The following is a 14,810-nucleotide window of genomic DNA, read 5'->3' as shown; positions in this document are numbered from 1 at the left end:
CCAGAGGCAGCACCATGGTCATATTGTCACTAATATGAGATAGAATGTCAGCCAGTTCATCCCTGGAAATGAAATTCCCACCATGCACCACGTGTCTGTCAGAGACAGATTCAGCTGAAGAGTTGGAATCCGGATCATCCAACTGGAATGAAGCACGCTTAGCCTTATGCTTGGAAGGCAAGGCTTTAGCGACTGCAGCATCAGTCATAGCCTGGACTACGGCCGACAGGTAAACAGACACCCCGGCCATGGCACCGCCAGCATGTGCTGACCCATCCTACCGGTAATCATTCTCCTCCTCTGAATCAGGAGCCTCTTCGCAGTTCGCTCTCCATTATAACTAACTCAGAACACTAACAGACAAACTATATTCAAATAAATAGTCTCTAAAGAAACTCCATTGGAGTAGCAACTCCCTCCAGAACAGCCCTAAACCTGTAAAAATGGCCCAAAGCATGCCAGGCCAAGCCCCTGCTGACATGTACCCCAGATCATTAGTAACGCTTCTGTAATATTATTTAAAAAAAATGAATGCAACCATAATGTTATCAGAATCAGCAGGTTAGTAGACAGATCACCGTAAAACAACCAAAACTGCTGCCTTTGGAGAGAGAGAGAGAGAGGCCCCCGCTGGTGATCTCAGAGCAGGCTGTTGCCTGGCAACCAAGAAACTCACCCCCCGGCTGGAGAAAGGCACCGAAGACCTCCGGCCGGGTGAAACACCACAGGAGCAGGGAATGCAGCTGACCACGTTACACGCAGGGCAACATAGAGGGGACAGCATCCTAGTGTTGCTCCCCTGCTAGGACGATAGCTGAGCACATAGGGCTACCGTAGGTAGAGAGGATTGGTCACCCCTCTGTTTATTGTCCTGGGCATCAGGAGGGGAGGAGTAAGGCCAATAGGTCTCATAAGGGGTCATCTCCCTCTTTGGCGATCTGCACTACGGCAGTGCGCAACGTCTGGACAGTGGCATCCACAGCTTGTTGCTGTTGTTTTGGAGACGGCTGCTGAGCTGTTTTGGTCATTTTCCCTGTTGTCCACCTGTTACTACGAGGAGTCGCAGTCTATAGGGTGCTGGGTAGAGCACAATGCGCATGCTAAGGAGGTGGGTTCTCACTTGACCACTGTGAATGGGCATCGCAGATGATTGGCAGTTGGCTTTGCGCTTCATTCCCTTATATGAGTAGGCAGTGGTCACTCACACTGGTTTGAAGACATGTGTATGCATGTTGGGGGAGATGTTTCCCTGCAGTTTACATGTCGTTACGGGTCTCTAGTTGCATATGTTGAGTAACTCTTTTTCAGGTGACATCTGCTGCCAAGTACTGGTACTGATTCAACCAGTTTACTTTATTGAACACTGCTCCATTTGCAGGTGAATGTGGCAAATCTTAGGGCACTTTTTTTGCTGCTGACAAGCGATCAGGAGTGCCACTTAAAGTTGGTGGATGCTTGGAACAGCCTGACTACAGACCAATTCAGAGGCTGCCAGAAGTGTTTGGACTGACGGTAAAACAGGTATTGGAGCATGGAAGTGGTGAATTGCTGAGCCACAGTAGTGGCAAGTTAATTTCATCAACTTTCAGAAGGGCGCAAGCCCAGTATGAGAATGAAGTGTTGCCACGTTTTATGCCAGGTTAAATGTTTGCTGGGCGTAACCCAAAGTAACTTTCAGAAGGGCGTAAGCCCATTATGAAAGGCATCGTTGACCTGTTTTGCATCTCGCTATTGTCTCTGGGGTGGTTCCGTCACAGTGAGCTTCAGAACGACGCAAGCCCATTGTGAACTCGGGGCACTATTATAACTGTTTTAATACAAATACGCTGTACTTGAGGAAGTGCACAAGCATATTATGCAGCGGCTAACAAGTCAATAACCCTGGTGACACATTTCCTTGCAAACAATGGTAAAACTGTCCTCTTTTAGTTGCAGATTTATTTCCCTCACTCCCAAGCACATTTGGACCGATGGAAGACCACGGTTCACCATAATTGTTTTCTCCTGAGGCTAACCAAGAGATAGCCAAAGTCCAGGCGAAGTTCATGGCCATGGGGCAGGTGAAAGTGGGCAAGGAAGATGTTAGTGGTGCAGGGGGTGCAGCAGCAGTCAGCAACACTCGCAGTGACAGATACTTACTGGGTACAACTAACTGATTCCAACCTTGATCTCCAAAGCCAGGAATGCGGCGTACCATCTGCCAAAGAGAAGAGACCAGCAAGAAAACCAAGAAAGACAGGGTTGATCTTGAATTAACCGAGGGTCCCTCAACTTCCCCAAAAGAGAGCAGAACAAAGAGGGGCAGGAAGGACAGTGAAGAACAAGATGCTGTCGCTGGGAACAGTGTTCCCCTCACAGGAGGAGGACTTGACCCAACGAGTAACATGCCGACTGCTAAGAAGCAGACCAACCAACCCACAGGTAAGGTGGCCTGCAGCCTAACTCTGGAAGATTGGGTCAGGTGCTGCAGGAAAGACTGGGCAAGATGATAGAAGCAATGCACAGCTTCATGGCCTCAGCAAAGGCGTTGGGCATGGGTGAACAAGGTCCCAGCAGCAAGCACGCAGGCGAAAGTCAGGTGTGGGGGCTGGACAGCAACCCTCCTCGAAAGGTGCAGGGAGAGTCTTCCTCTTTGGTAACGGAGGGTGCAGGCATGGGTCCCGCAGACATTGTCACATGTGGAATTTAACAGGGGTGCTTTGGTCAGGCCTGATCCTCCCGTGCTGACTGGAAGATCATCTCTGTCATAGAGAGTCCCCTTAGAAGCCAGGGAGAGAATATGGAACAGGGAATTCATTGACATTTCCTTGTTGCTTACACTCACCAAGGACATAACGGTGTCCATTAAATAAGTGGATAAACATAAGTAGAAGAAGGTTAAGCCAGAGGAGACATTTGAGAATTGGTTAGAGGCATTTGCTATGCTATCCACAGTAATCATGGATAAGTTCCCTGAGCAGGAACCAGCCCTCTGCAAGTATAACCAGGTAATTTACGAGGAATAAACGTGTAATGGGGGCACAGGTTGGCTAAACTATGACAGGGAGTTCAGACAAAAGATGGAGCGGGCATCTGAGATGTCATGGGACTGTCTTGAAATTGAACTCTGAGTGCAGTACATGGTTAATGGCAACAGGCAGGCAAACAGAGACCCCCCTTCCCCTAAGCACAAACACACAAAACTATACTACTTTAAGCAGCAATTTAGGCATTCCTTTCAGGGCAGGGCCCCTCAAAGGGGGACTGGGGTTATCAGTATAGGACCAACAACTCATGCAGGCTATACAATACTGGGGCCTGCTCATGGGGCACCTTTTGCAAATTCACTTACAACTCCTCCAAGTGTGCCGGGTGGCACCCAGCAACCAGTTGCAGCAGGGGAATTAAGACTGATAAACCAAGAGATGCTAACGCCAGTGTAAAGCAGCCCTAATCGTCCTGAGTCACAAAACGCTATGATAGCACCATATCCTTTAGCACATTGGCCCATATCTTCAAAGGCTACCCTAACTCAGCAGAGCGTGAACTATTGTTCAAAGGTTTAAGTGAAGGCTTTAGGTTTTAGTGAAGGCTATTTTGGACCTGTTGTTACGAGGGAGGTCAATAATTTACGCTCAGCCGTGGAAGCACCAAGGTTGGTCTGGGAGAAGTTTGAGAAGGAGTGTCATTTGGGGACAGTGTCTGGGACGTTCGCCCAGCCACCCCTTCCACGTTTTATTGTGTCTCCTCTGGGAACTGTGCCCAAAAAGAAGCAGGGCAAGTACAGGATGATTCACCATCTCTCTTACCCCAAGGGATCGTCAGTGAATGACTACCTGGAGGATGAAACGTGCTTGGTTTGTTATTCTTCTTTCGATGCAGTCACTCTGGTTCGAGCAACAGGCAAAGTTATTGACTCTGCTTTCTGCCTCCCCCCAGTCCATCCGGATAGCTTTCACCTCCTAGGAATGCAGTGAGACGGACAGTATTTCTATGACTAATGCATGCCCATGGGCTGTGCGGTGTCATGTTCCCTGTTTGAAAGATTTGTGTGCTTCCTGGAATGGGCATTGAGGAAGAGCAACCCCCCCAGGGAGTTTGTTGCACTACCTATATGACTTCCTCTTCATTGATAAGGCAGGTTACTCTGGTATTGGAACTTTCATAGATTCACCTCAGATTTTCTAACCACTAGTGCGCATGTTCAAGGTCGAACAAAAGATATTTAAGGTGAGCTTCCCCGGGGAGGCGGGTGGGTCGCATGTGAATCTATGAAAGATTTCAATACAGGAGAACTATAGTTACAGGTAAGTAACTTATTTTCTGCTAAGTATTGGAACTTTCATAGATTCACAGTCCTTCAATCAGACTATAAAGCAGTATTCAGAGCACATTGCATTGACTTTACATCATTCAAATTAATGAGAGATTACTGAGCTATCCGTAATAACATGAAAGCATTACATTCTATAAAGATTGTATCATCTATTTGCATACGTTTTTATATACTATGAAAAGTATATGCAAATGAAACATATAAAGATCAAACAACGCAATGTGCGTAGCAGAAAACAAGGAAGGAAGGAGGTAAATTAGCTCACCGTTACTGGAACAGATGTCGCAGGACTGCCTGACCAGCTGCCACATCTCCCTTAGGGATGGCATCCAGACAGTAGTGCTTCATAAACGTGTGAGTACTCTTTCAGGTGGCTGCTCTGAAAATGTCCTGCAGGAGTACACCTGCAAACAGTACCATGGATCTGAGACAGATCTCATAGACTGTGCCCTTACCGAAGAATGTAAAGGCTTACCAGCAGCTTGATGGCAAACGTTTATAGCAGCGACTATCCACCTGGCTATACTCTGTTTGGAAAGGGCCTGTCCCTTCCTTGGGGCACTATACGCGACAAACAATTGAGTACTCTTTCTAAAATACTTGGTTCTTTCCAAGTAAAATTTGAGATTTCTTTTGATGTCCAACGAGTGCAGAGCTCTTTCTGCTGGAGATGTCTGGTTTGGAAAGAAAGATCTCAAAATCAACGGTTCATTAATATGAAAGTCTGATGGCACCTTTGGAACAAACTTGGGGTTTTTACGAAGTATCACTCTATCCTGTTTAAATTGAATGAAAGGCTCTTGAATGGTCAATGCCTGGATCTCACTGACCCGTCTAGAAGAAGTAAGGGCTAGCAAAAGAGCTACTTTCCATGATAAGTGCTTTAAATCCGCTCTGTGTATCGGTACAAATGGGTGTTTCATAAGCTGAGAGAGAACCATGTTGAGTTGCCAAGACAGTGGAGGAGGCCTTACTGGTGGAAAAACTCGAAAGAGCCCTTTGAGGAATTGTTTGACCAATCTAGAAGACCACAGAGATGCTATGTCGGTGAATGTCTGATGCAAGAAATAGCCACCAAGTGCACCCTGATGGATGCATGCACCAAGCCCGTAGACGCCAGATGGAGGAGATAGGGCAATATTCGCTCTGGTGGCGATAGAAGCGGATCAATCTGCTCCTTCCGACACCACAAACAAAACCTTTTCCATTTTAAAGAGTACGATTTGTGGGTGCTACCTGCTCTGGCTTCTACAAGAATATACCGACATTCGGGGTGAATATTTAAATGGGCGAACTCATTGTGTTCAGGAGCCAGACCGATAATTTGAATGATCTAGGGTCCGGATGTAAAACCTGACCCTCATTCCTTGTCAAGAGCTGTGGTGAAACTTTCAGTGGAATGTGGTCCGTCTCTGAGAGCAGGAGGAATTCCAAGAACCAATGTTGGCGAGGCCAAAACTGAGCTATCAGGATGAGTGCTCTCTTTTGATCTTTGCAAGTACTCTTGAGATCAGAGGAATGGGTGGAAAAGCGTAGGCAAATATTCTGCACCATGCCATCAAAAGCGCATTCCCCCAAGAGCCAGGATGGTGAACCCAACTTGCAAAAATGCGGCATTTGGTGTTCTGCGGAGTTGCAAAGAGATCCAGTTTGGGTTTTCCCCACCTTCTGAAGACTTGGTCGAGCACCTCCTGGTTTAGCTCCCATTCCTGACAGGAGGACGTCAGCCTGCTGAGAGTGTCAGCTGTCTCGTTCTGCTTTCCTGGCAGATGTTCCTCTCGTAGACTGATGCCATTCCGAATGGCCCAGTTACATATAGTCTGCGATTCCCGAGATAGGAGAAGAGATTTTGTTCCTCCTTGCTTGTTCAAATAATGCATTGCTGCAGTATTGTCTGTTCTTATGAGAACCGCTCAGTGTCCTTTTCTTGGGAGGAAAGCCTGCAGGGCCAGGAAAACCACTCTCAAATCCAGGAAATGTATGTTATATGTCTGGAAGGAGTTGCTCCACTTTCCGCTGATCTGAAGGTCTTGAAGGTACACTCCACACCCCTCTAGGGAGGCATCCATGGTGATGACTAACGGAGGACGAGGAGGTAGGAAAGGAAGACCCACTGCGATGTTTAACTGGTCTTTCCACCAGTGGAGCGCTTGAATAATTCGAGGAGTTACTGTGATTAAATTGTTGAATGAGCCCTTTCTCTGTATCCACTGAAGATCTAGTTCCTCCTGCAGGGAACGCATTCTCAGTCGAAAAAAAGGGGACTAACTGTACGCAAGAAGACATCATCCCCAGAAGCGACTTGTAGGTGCACACAGAAAGAGACTTTTTTCTTTCTACTCTGTTTGTTAGATAAATGAGTCTCTCTTGCCTCTCCATTGAAGGAAAAGCCTTGTCTCTGATGGTGCCAATTTTTGCCCCTAAAAATGTTGTCACTCTTGTTGGCAATATGTTTGACTTGTTTCGATTAAGAGTAAGGCCCAGCTCGTCGAATAATGCTATGCCAGCCCTTGTTGAGTTGCGAGCTTCCTGATACGACTGTGCTTTTATTAGCCAATCGTCACTTTGTAAAGATTCTGGGGACGGACTTCAGGCCAAATGGAAGAACCCTGAATTGGAAAAGGCTGCCGGCTACTGTGAAGCGCAGATATTTTCTGTGGGCAGGTGAAATCGGAATATGAAAGTAGGCGTCCTGCAGATCCAGGGACATTATAAAATCCTCGTTATTTATGCGGAGAAGAATGTCTTGCAATGTGACCATTCAAAAGGTTTGACTATTGAGGTATTTGTTGAGGTCCCCGAGATCGAGAAAGTTTTTTGCGCACCAGAAAGAAACGGGAGTAGAAACCTCTGCCTTTTTACGAAGAAGGAACCCTCTCTATCGCTCCCTTCTTGAGCATGGTCACGACCTCCAGCCGAAGTTGTTTTGGATGCTTCCGAAAGAAGGTATGAGGAGGACGAGAAGGTGGACGTTGAATGAATAGTACAGGAGGGGTAACGAAAGCTCTTGTAACCCCCTTGATATGCCGAAACTCCTCGGCCTCTGGAGACACGAAAGGGCATCTTCTTAAATTGAAGGGGTTCCTAAGGACCTTGCAGTGTCCGTATCTGTTTTGATGGCTTGTAAGGCCTCATCAACATGTTTGCCGAAAAGAGCCTCCCCATCAAACGGGAGGTACAATACCTTATTCTGAACCTCCGGATAAAGTCACCCTAAGCCAGCCCTTATGCCGTAGCACTCTTCCCACCAGCCAGTTGCCGAAAAGCTGTTGTTGCTATATCCATGGCGCAGTGTATTACCTCAGCTGAGGTGCGCTCTCTCTCCAAGAGGATTTTCTGTACCTCCACCTTAGAGTCTTCTGAAAGGTGGTCTAGATACGGGGCAAATATCAGCCCACAGCTTTCTGTCATACCTCCCCAGGATTGCCAATGAATTTGCTGCTCTTACAATCATACCCGACATGGGGGAGAAACGCTTTTCAAGGTTGTCCAGCCTTCTCCCTTGTCTGAAGGAGCTGAAATTGGCGTCAATGGATTTTTTGAACGCCTCTGCGCTGCCTGGGTTAAGACTTGGGGCCAGATGTACGAAAAAAGCAATTTGCGAGTTGCAAATTGCGAGTCCCTGCGACTCGCAATTTGCAACTCGCAAATTGCTATGCAGTACGGTGTCTCAGACACCGACTGCAACTCGCAATGGGGTCGCAATGACCCACCTCATGAATATTCATGAGGTGGGTCGCAAATTGCGGCCCCATTGCGAGTATAGGCACTCGCTAACATGGAGGCCTGCTGACGTCAGCAGGCCTCCATGTTAGCGACCTGCTTGTCAATAAAGCAGGTTTTTTTTTTTTAAAGTGTAGCCCGTTTTCCCTAAGGGAAAACGAGCTGCACTTTTAAAAAATCCGAAACCTTTAGTTTCGGTTTTTCAGGGCAGGGAGTGGTCCCTTGGACCACTCCCTGCCCTGAAAAATTAATATCTGGTCCAGTCACAAAGGGGAAGGGGTCCCATGGGGACCCCTTCCCGTTTGCGACTGGGTTACCATCCACTTCAAGTGGATGGTAACTGCGAGTCCATTTGCGGCCGCTTTCGCGGCCGCAAATGGAATTGCATACCAGTGCGAGTCGCTAATAGGAAGGGAACACCCCTTCCTATTAGCGAGTCTGAAATGCATTTTGCGAGTCGGATCCGACTCGCAAAATGCATTTCTGCATAGCAAACCCACGTTTGCGAGTCGCAAACGGCGATTTTCGCCGTTTGCGACTCGCAAACTGGTTGCTACATCTGGCCCCAAGTCTGGTTTCGGGTGACTAACTAAACACGCTGGGGCGTCTTCTGGAGCCTTATATTTTGTATCCAATCTAGGCAAGACTGCCGTCACCGTAGCTGGATTTCTCATCACCTTGAGACCTTCATCCCAGACATAGCCCACTATGGGTATGGAGTGGACACTCTTTTGATAAAGCTCCTTGAAGTCATATAAAAAACAATCCATCTGCTTAGATGGCATGGGCAATGCAAATCTCTTTGCTGCTCTCTCAAGCAGATTATGGAAACCCCCAATATCTCCTGGGGGAGAATCCACCAGAGTAAGCAATGGAGATGAGGGTATTGGCAATATATAGTTGTCCCAATCCAAGTTTGCATCCTGCAACTCTCCTTCTTCTCTCTCCTCATCCGAGGAGTCAGTAACCTGCATGAAAGACCCTTGCGGAGAACTTCTGGCCGATCTAGGCTGTGGCACTGGAGTGGCAGGCATCGAGGGGGGAGGTGCCATTTGAATGTCTGATTGTGGCGCTGATGGAAACCTCTTTTTGTAATCTGATAACATAAGATGTAAATCAGAAATAAGGGAACTCGGGACACAGACCATATCCTCTGGTAGATTTGGCTGCTGTCGTTGAGGAGAATAATACTGCTGATAATATTCCTCTTCATCCTCCTGATGCTTAACATGGAGTTGGGAAGGGCTATGGGCTGCCCCAAACGGCTCATCATCATCAGAATCTTCCTCCAAAGGATGAGTTAGAATTAACTGTGTAACCTTACTTGGGGATGTAGCTCTTGAAGTTATATCTCCTCTCACAGAAAAGGACTGCGTTTTTCTTCTAGAGGACAGTGCCGCCGATGAATTCGCATCCATTAGCCCAACTGCACCAGCCCCCGTCGATGGTGCCGCTGATTATAGCGTAGATGTAGGAATCCTCATCATTGATGGTGTCGTCGACAGAGCCGTCGTCGAAATCATCGTTGACGACGACATTTTGATCTTCAACAGTCTAGATTTCGTTACCATCGACATGGATGTTGTCGACGAGCAGGAAGCCACCATCGAGAGACTGGTTACCGTCACCGTCGATGCAGCTGCTGTGTAAGTTCTCGTCAATGAGGGTGTCGACAACGATGACCTCGTCGACGGTGGAATTGTCGTCGACAGTCTGTCTTCAGGAGCTGAAGAGGGCTTTCTGGAACACAGTCAGAACCTTTGGAGGAGGCGTAGAAGGCTCTGAGGAAGGTTTAGGCACCTCCTTTGATGTTGAAGGCCGATGCTTTGACTTAGAGGAGGATCTTCTCTCCTGAGGTGAGGATGAGAGGCTGCAGCCTTCACCAGACCCCTGTGAGGTCTTTTTGAAAGCCTTTGAGGGTTGTTTTGAACCCTTTGCAGAATTAGGTGACCTTTGTCTCTTTTGTGATCTTTTAGAAGACCATGAAGACTATTCACTCTCAGAATCTGAGACAGGGTTCTTTCTTGATTTAAACTTCTGGAGCCATATTAGCAATCTTCCCTCTCTATCCTTTAAAGTCTTTGAGGAAAAGGTATGACATACCTTACAGTCAGTAGCAAAATGTTCAGGATAGAGGCAATATATGCAATCTCTATGAGGATCTTCTGAATGGAGACTTTTCTTCCCACAAGTACTGCAGGCTCTAAAGAGACTTTTTCTCTCTCTGTCAGGCATTATGCTGGTATAGCAGGCTCCAGAAAGTGTGAGTGTAAATCTGAAACACTCAGTAACCAAGTAGAAAAATCAGATGTAGTGACTAAATCTTCTTCCACAAGAACAAACTGAGCAGAGCTCAGAGGAGACTTCCTAGCACGACGTGCGGTAGAAAATCTGAGGTGCTGGAGCTTCTCTCAGGAGGGTTCTAGAGGGTGGGGCACTCTGATTGGCTGAGGCTCAAGTTTGGTCCTTTTTACATAAAGACTTGGATAGATTACTAAAATGTAGAGTTTTAATGTTATGGTTATTATGTCTTTGTGGACATTGTCTTTTCTAAGGTATCAGGGACTCCAATTTTGCCGATGGGGAATGATTCAAGCATGTGAATCTATGAAAGATTCCAATACTGGATAACTATACTTACAGGTAAGTAACTTATTTTCTTCCAGTGAGTGCAGCAAAACCCTCCTTGCATTTCAGCACCTTAGTCAGTCATTAGGGGTGCCCTTAGCACTGGGGAAGACTCAGGGACCAATTGAGTGTTTTACATTCCTGGGCATTAAAATTGATTTGACAAAAGGGATTTGCAGATTACTGAAAGATAAGATCGATGCTCTTCAATCTGACAATCTGCAAGTTCTGAGTGGGGACAAATTGACACTAGCCATGATTCAGAGCCTACTGGGCAGGCTAAACTTTGCTGCCAGGATTACACCAGTTGGTAGAATATTTCCCAGTTGGCTTGCTAGGGCAACAGTAAAGGTTACGAAAGCCCATCACATGGTGCGCCTTAGTGCGGGACCGAAAGATGATCTGCTCATGTGGCTGTCTTTCTGAAGGAGTTCAGTGGTGCGCTGTTGTGGTGCAGCAGTCAGCAGCTCCAGCTCTTCACAGATGCATCAGGGAGAGAGGGTTTTGGTGCCATTCTGGACAGGGAGTGGTGTGCTGCAAAATGGCCCTATGCATGGAGGAAACATGGACTTACAAAAAACATCACTGTTCTGGAAATGTTCCCAATTTTTTTGTTGCTCCATCTATGGCCGCAAGTGCTAGCTAACAGAAGGATTATATTCTGGTCAGACAATATGCTGTAGTACAGGCAATTAATTGCCAGTCCAGGAGTTGCCCGGTATTGGTGGGGCTGTTGAGGTAGTTGGTAAAAGGTTGTCTGTTGAGAAATATGGAATTTTGCATGTGCCATGTCCAAGGGGTGAAGAATGTAGACTCTGACGCTCTTTCTCATTTTCAGTGGGCTAAATTCTGGGCGTTTTACATCCAGGTGATGGACGAGATGTCCCCTTTCAATGTGAAATGTTGGGGCATGGTACTGTGGCCTTAGGAGAGTTATCATTGGCCCTTGAGACCTGAGCCAGATAACGGATATACTACAACTTGTTTACGTCAGTGACCTATTCCCTGGGAGCAGGGGAGGGCGATCTCCCTGCCAGAAGAGGGCAGCAGTTTGTGCTTTGGGCCAAAGACAATGGGAAATCACATGCATGGGTTTCAAGACAGCTGACGGCAATTGCCCAGTTTACGAAGCTGAAAGGGGAGGGAGATGCAACTGCAGGTTTCCCACTAAGGGCAGCGCTGAAGTCATGGGTTAGGCAAGAGGTAAAGACACCAGATCAGAGGGCACCTCTTGATTTGAACATGCCAAGGGGGTTAGTAGGGGTACTCACAGTCATCTGGAGCTTACAGTAGGAGGAGCTTTTATTCTCCACCACTTTTTCCCTAGCCTTTTTTGGGGCCTTTAGTATTTCTGAGCTGGTGGCAAAAGCAAAGAGCGACACAGCATATCGAGCACTAAGGTTGGGCGACCTCAAGATGGGTCAAAACGTGGCCGAACTGATAGTGCACTGGAAAACAGGCAGAAGGGGAAAGGCACAGTAGACCGTTTGACCAGAATGGGGGACCCCCCCAGTGTTGCCTGATAGAGCTGCTTGTGGCCTATATGACATGCTGTCCCAAACAACCAGGATACTTACTGCTTCACCAGGTTGGCCAGCCTCTCACCCAAGTTCAATACTGAAGTGGCCTGAGGTGGATGCTTGTAGAGGCGGGATACCATGGACAGAGATAGTCAACACATTACTTTAGAATTGGGGCTGCCACCACAGCTTTTGAGGAGGGTTTGCCACCATGGGTGATTAAGCGGATTGGAAAGTGGCAGTCAGACTGATACAAACTGTATGTTCGGACCAGAGGCAGGGAAGGGTTGTCATCTCAACCTTACTAGTTGCATAATACATTAATTTGTGGGGACATGAGGGTAGCAGTGGGTTCTCTGAAATACTGTGTTGTCAATGTCATCTCTGCCCAAGTAAGAGGGGACAGGCGTTTGTGTTACAGAGAATTGTCATGTTGGAAAATATTTGACTTGGGTGCCAAACATTGTCTATGCCTTGTTAATAGTACTGGAAGCTAACAAATTGAGTATGATCACAAATGTTAATAAAGAGTGTGGTAATACCTTCTTGTTTTATTTAGGATTTAAAACAGTGTGGGTGATGGGTCACTCCTTTGTGGCTAGAACGGAACATCAGGCCAGCGAGAGGAATGGAACCACTGTTTCAGTAACTTTGAAGTGTCCTGGATGGGAAGCCCAGGAATAAGATGGGCCATGCTGGTACCTAAGTTTCGCCACCTTGTGGGGGAAGAGAGGGATTAAGTTTGACATTCTGTTAATCCATCTGGGGGGAAATTATTTAACCTTCTGTGGGAGGGGCCCCCTTTGCAGGCCATACGACAGGGTCTTACCAGTATGGCCACCCAAATGGGAGGAGGCAATATAGTTTGGTCGGAACTTATCCCACGTAGGGCATGACATAGAGCTAGACAATCTGTGGCTATTGAAATGTCCAGGCGGAGAAATAACCTATCCCTACAGAAATGTAATGTGCAGCATGGATTTGGTTTCATCAGGCACAGCCTGGTTAGTAGGCTTCTGAATGGTAATTTTGCATTAGATGGGGTACACTTGTCTGATATGGACATTTTCATCCTAAACATTAGGAATGCCCTAGAAAGGGCTGGCTGTACTTAATGGGAATGTGAGGGGAGCACAGGTGGGGGGGCGTTGCTTATCACAAAATGCCCTCCCTGAGGCTTGGAGTTGCAGGGCAATCCGAACACTCTAAAACAACTAAAAGGCCTCCAGATAGCGGATCTTGGAGCCAAAGGCAATTCCTCAGGTAGACTTACGGTGGGGCCAGGGATGACGCCACGGCACCCCTTAATCCCTCAAGGGACAGTTGAAAGCCTGAGCAACTTTGGAGACTGGCCGGGGTCTTGCTCTAACTTGACACAAAAGTAAAGAGGAGGGTGGCAATCCACTGTAAATGAACGAGCTGTAAAGAATGTAAGTGTGTTGGTGCTGAAAACACCAACAGGATAGCTCTAGCTTTCTCAGGACGGGTGTCGGTTGTTCAAGGAACTCACCATCGGCACCTGGATCGCCTGTAAGCTAACCCAACCTGTGTAGTCAATAAACTTGTGACATATTTTATACACAAAGAGTGTCACTGGCCTTTATTATGTTGCATGCATTAGATTGTTGTAATTTCAAGGTCCTCACACCCTAAAAGGGCTAGCGGTAGCCATGCTAAGTCTGCTGCACTGTGTGCAGGCGCCACACTCCTTGCAGGTGCCAGGAGACATACCTCTGCAAATAATTGACGGCTCCTGCTCTTCAGGCTCACAGGCACCACATGGCGGTAAGGAAGCTGCTGTAACCGCCGAAGCATATCCACCCCGCCTGCCCGAATGGAAACACAAAAAAGTAACAGGAAGTAAGGGGGGGAGTGGTTTTTATACATTGAGAAGGGATTCTGAATGGAGGCACGAGGGCCTCACTATGTGATTCATTACAGCAAGGAGGTTGATTTGGACTTGAGGTCTTTCTTTTTAATAGTGAAATGTGCCGCAGGACCAGGACAGACATCGTTCCAAGCTCCGGTCAGAAGGAGAGGTCTTTGGTAGCGATTCAGACGCCAATAATGTGTTCTTTATTGTTGCTATATTGTGTACAATACGGCAGTTCAAAGTGAACTTTACAGTGCAGCTTGGTAATTAATATTATCCAAGCAGACGATTGACAAAAAAACCTGTCTTTACACACGCAGTCACCTGCATGTGCGTTCGTACTGGAAAACATCAACATGTAAACAAATAAGGAAGAAGGTGCACACTTACACAAGTATTAACAGACACAAATACACACATACAGGGGCTCTAGCAAAGCAGGTAGAATCGCTCTTACATAAATATAAGGCCACAGATACAAGAATAGACAGAGATATATAGGCAATGGCACCTTCCAAACTATTAAAATGCCTCCCATATTCTTCAGTAAGATCGTCCACACTGAAAAGTGTGTCCACTCTCCAACATCGTTTCATTCTCCAGTCATATCAAAAGAATCACCCTCAAAAAACAAATTTCATCATCCTTGATGTCCTGAAAGTTTTAGAGGTAGGTAATAATGGAAAAACAAAGAAGGACGCTGACAAATGTGTAGCTATGTCTAATAATTTATTCAAAAAACATTTGGGAC

General features: G+C 46.9%; 1 protein-coding gene across 13 annotated transcripts in view; it reads right to left on the bottom strand.

Annotated features, from left to right (window-relative positions):
* The window catches only part of TNXB (tenascin XB), a 589,826-nt gene that overhangs the window by 175,445 nt on the left and 399,571 nt on the right, over window positions 1-14,810 (bottom strand). The gene's annotated exons all lie outside the window — the stretch shown is intronic.

Source organism: Pleurodeles waltl, chromosome 6 (genome assembly GCF_031143425.1).
Source record: "Pleurodeles waltl isolate 20211129_DDA chromosome 6, aPleWal1.hap1.20221129, whole genome shotgun sequence".
NCBI lineage: Eukaryota > Metazoa > Chordata > Amphibia > Caudata > Salamandridae > Pleurodeles > Pleurodeles waltl.
The sequence above is the reverse complement of the archived record's forward strand: the minus strand, read 5'-3'. Positions and strand labels throughout refer to the sequence as shown.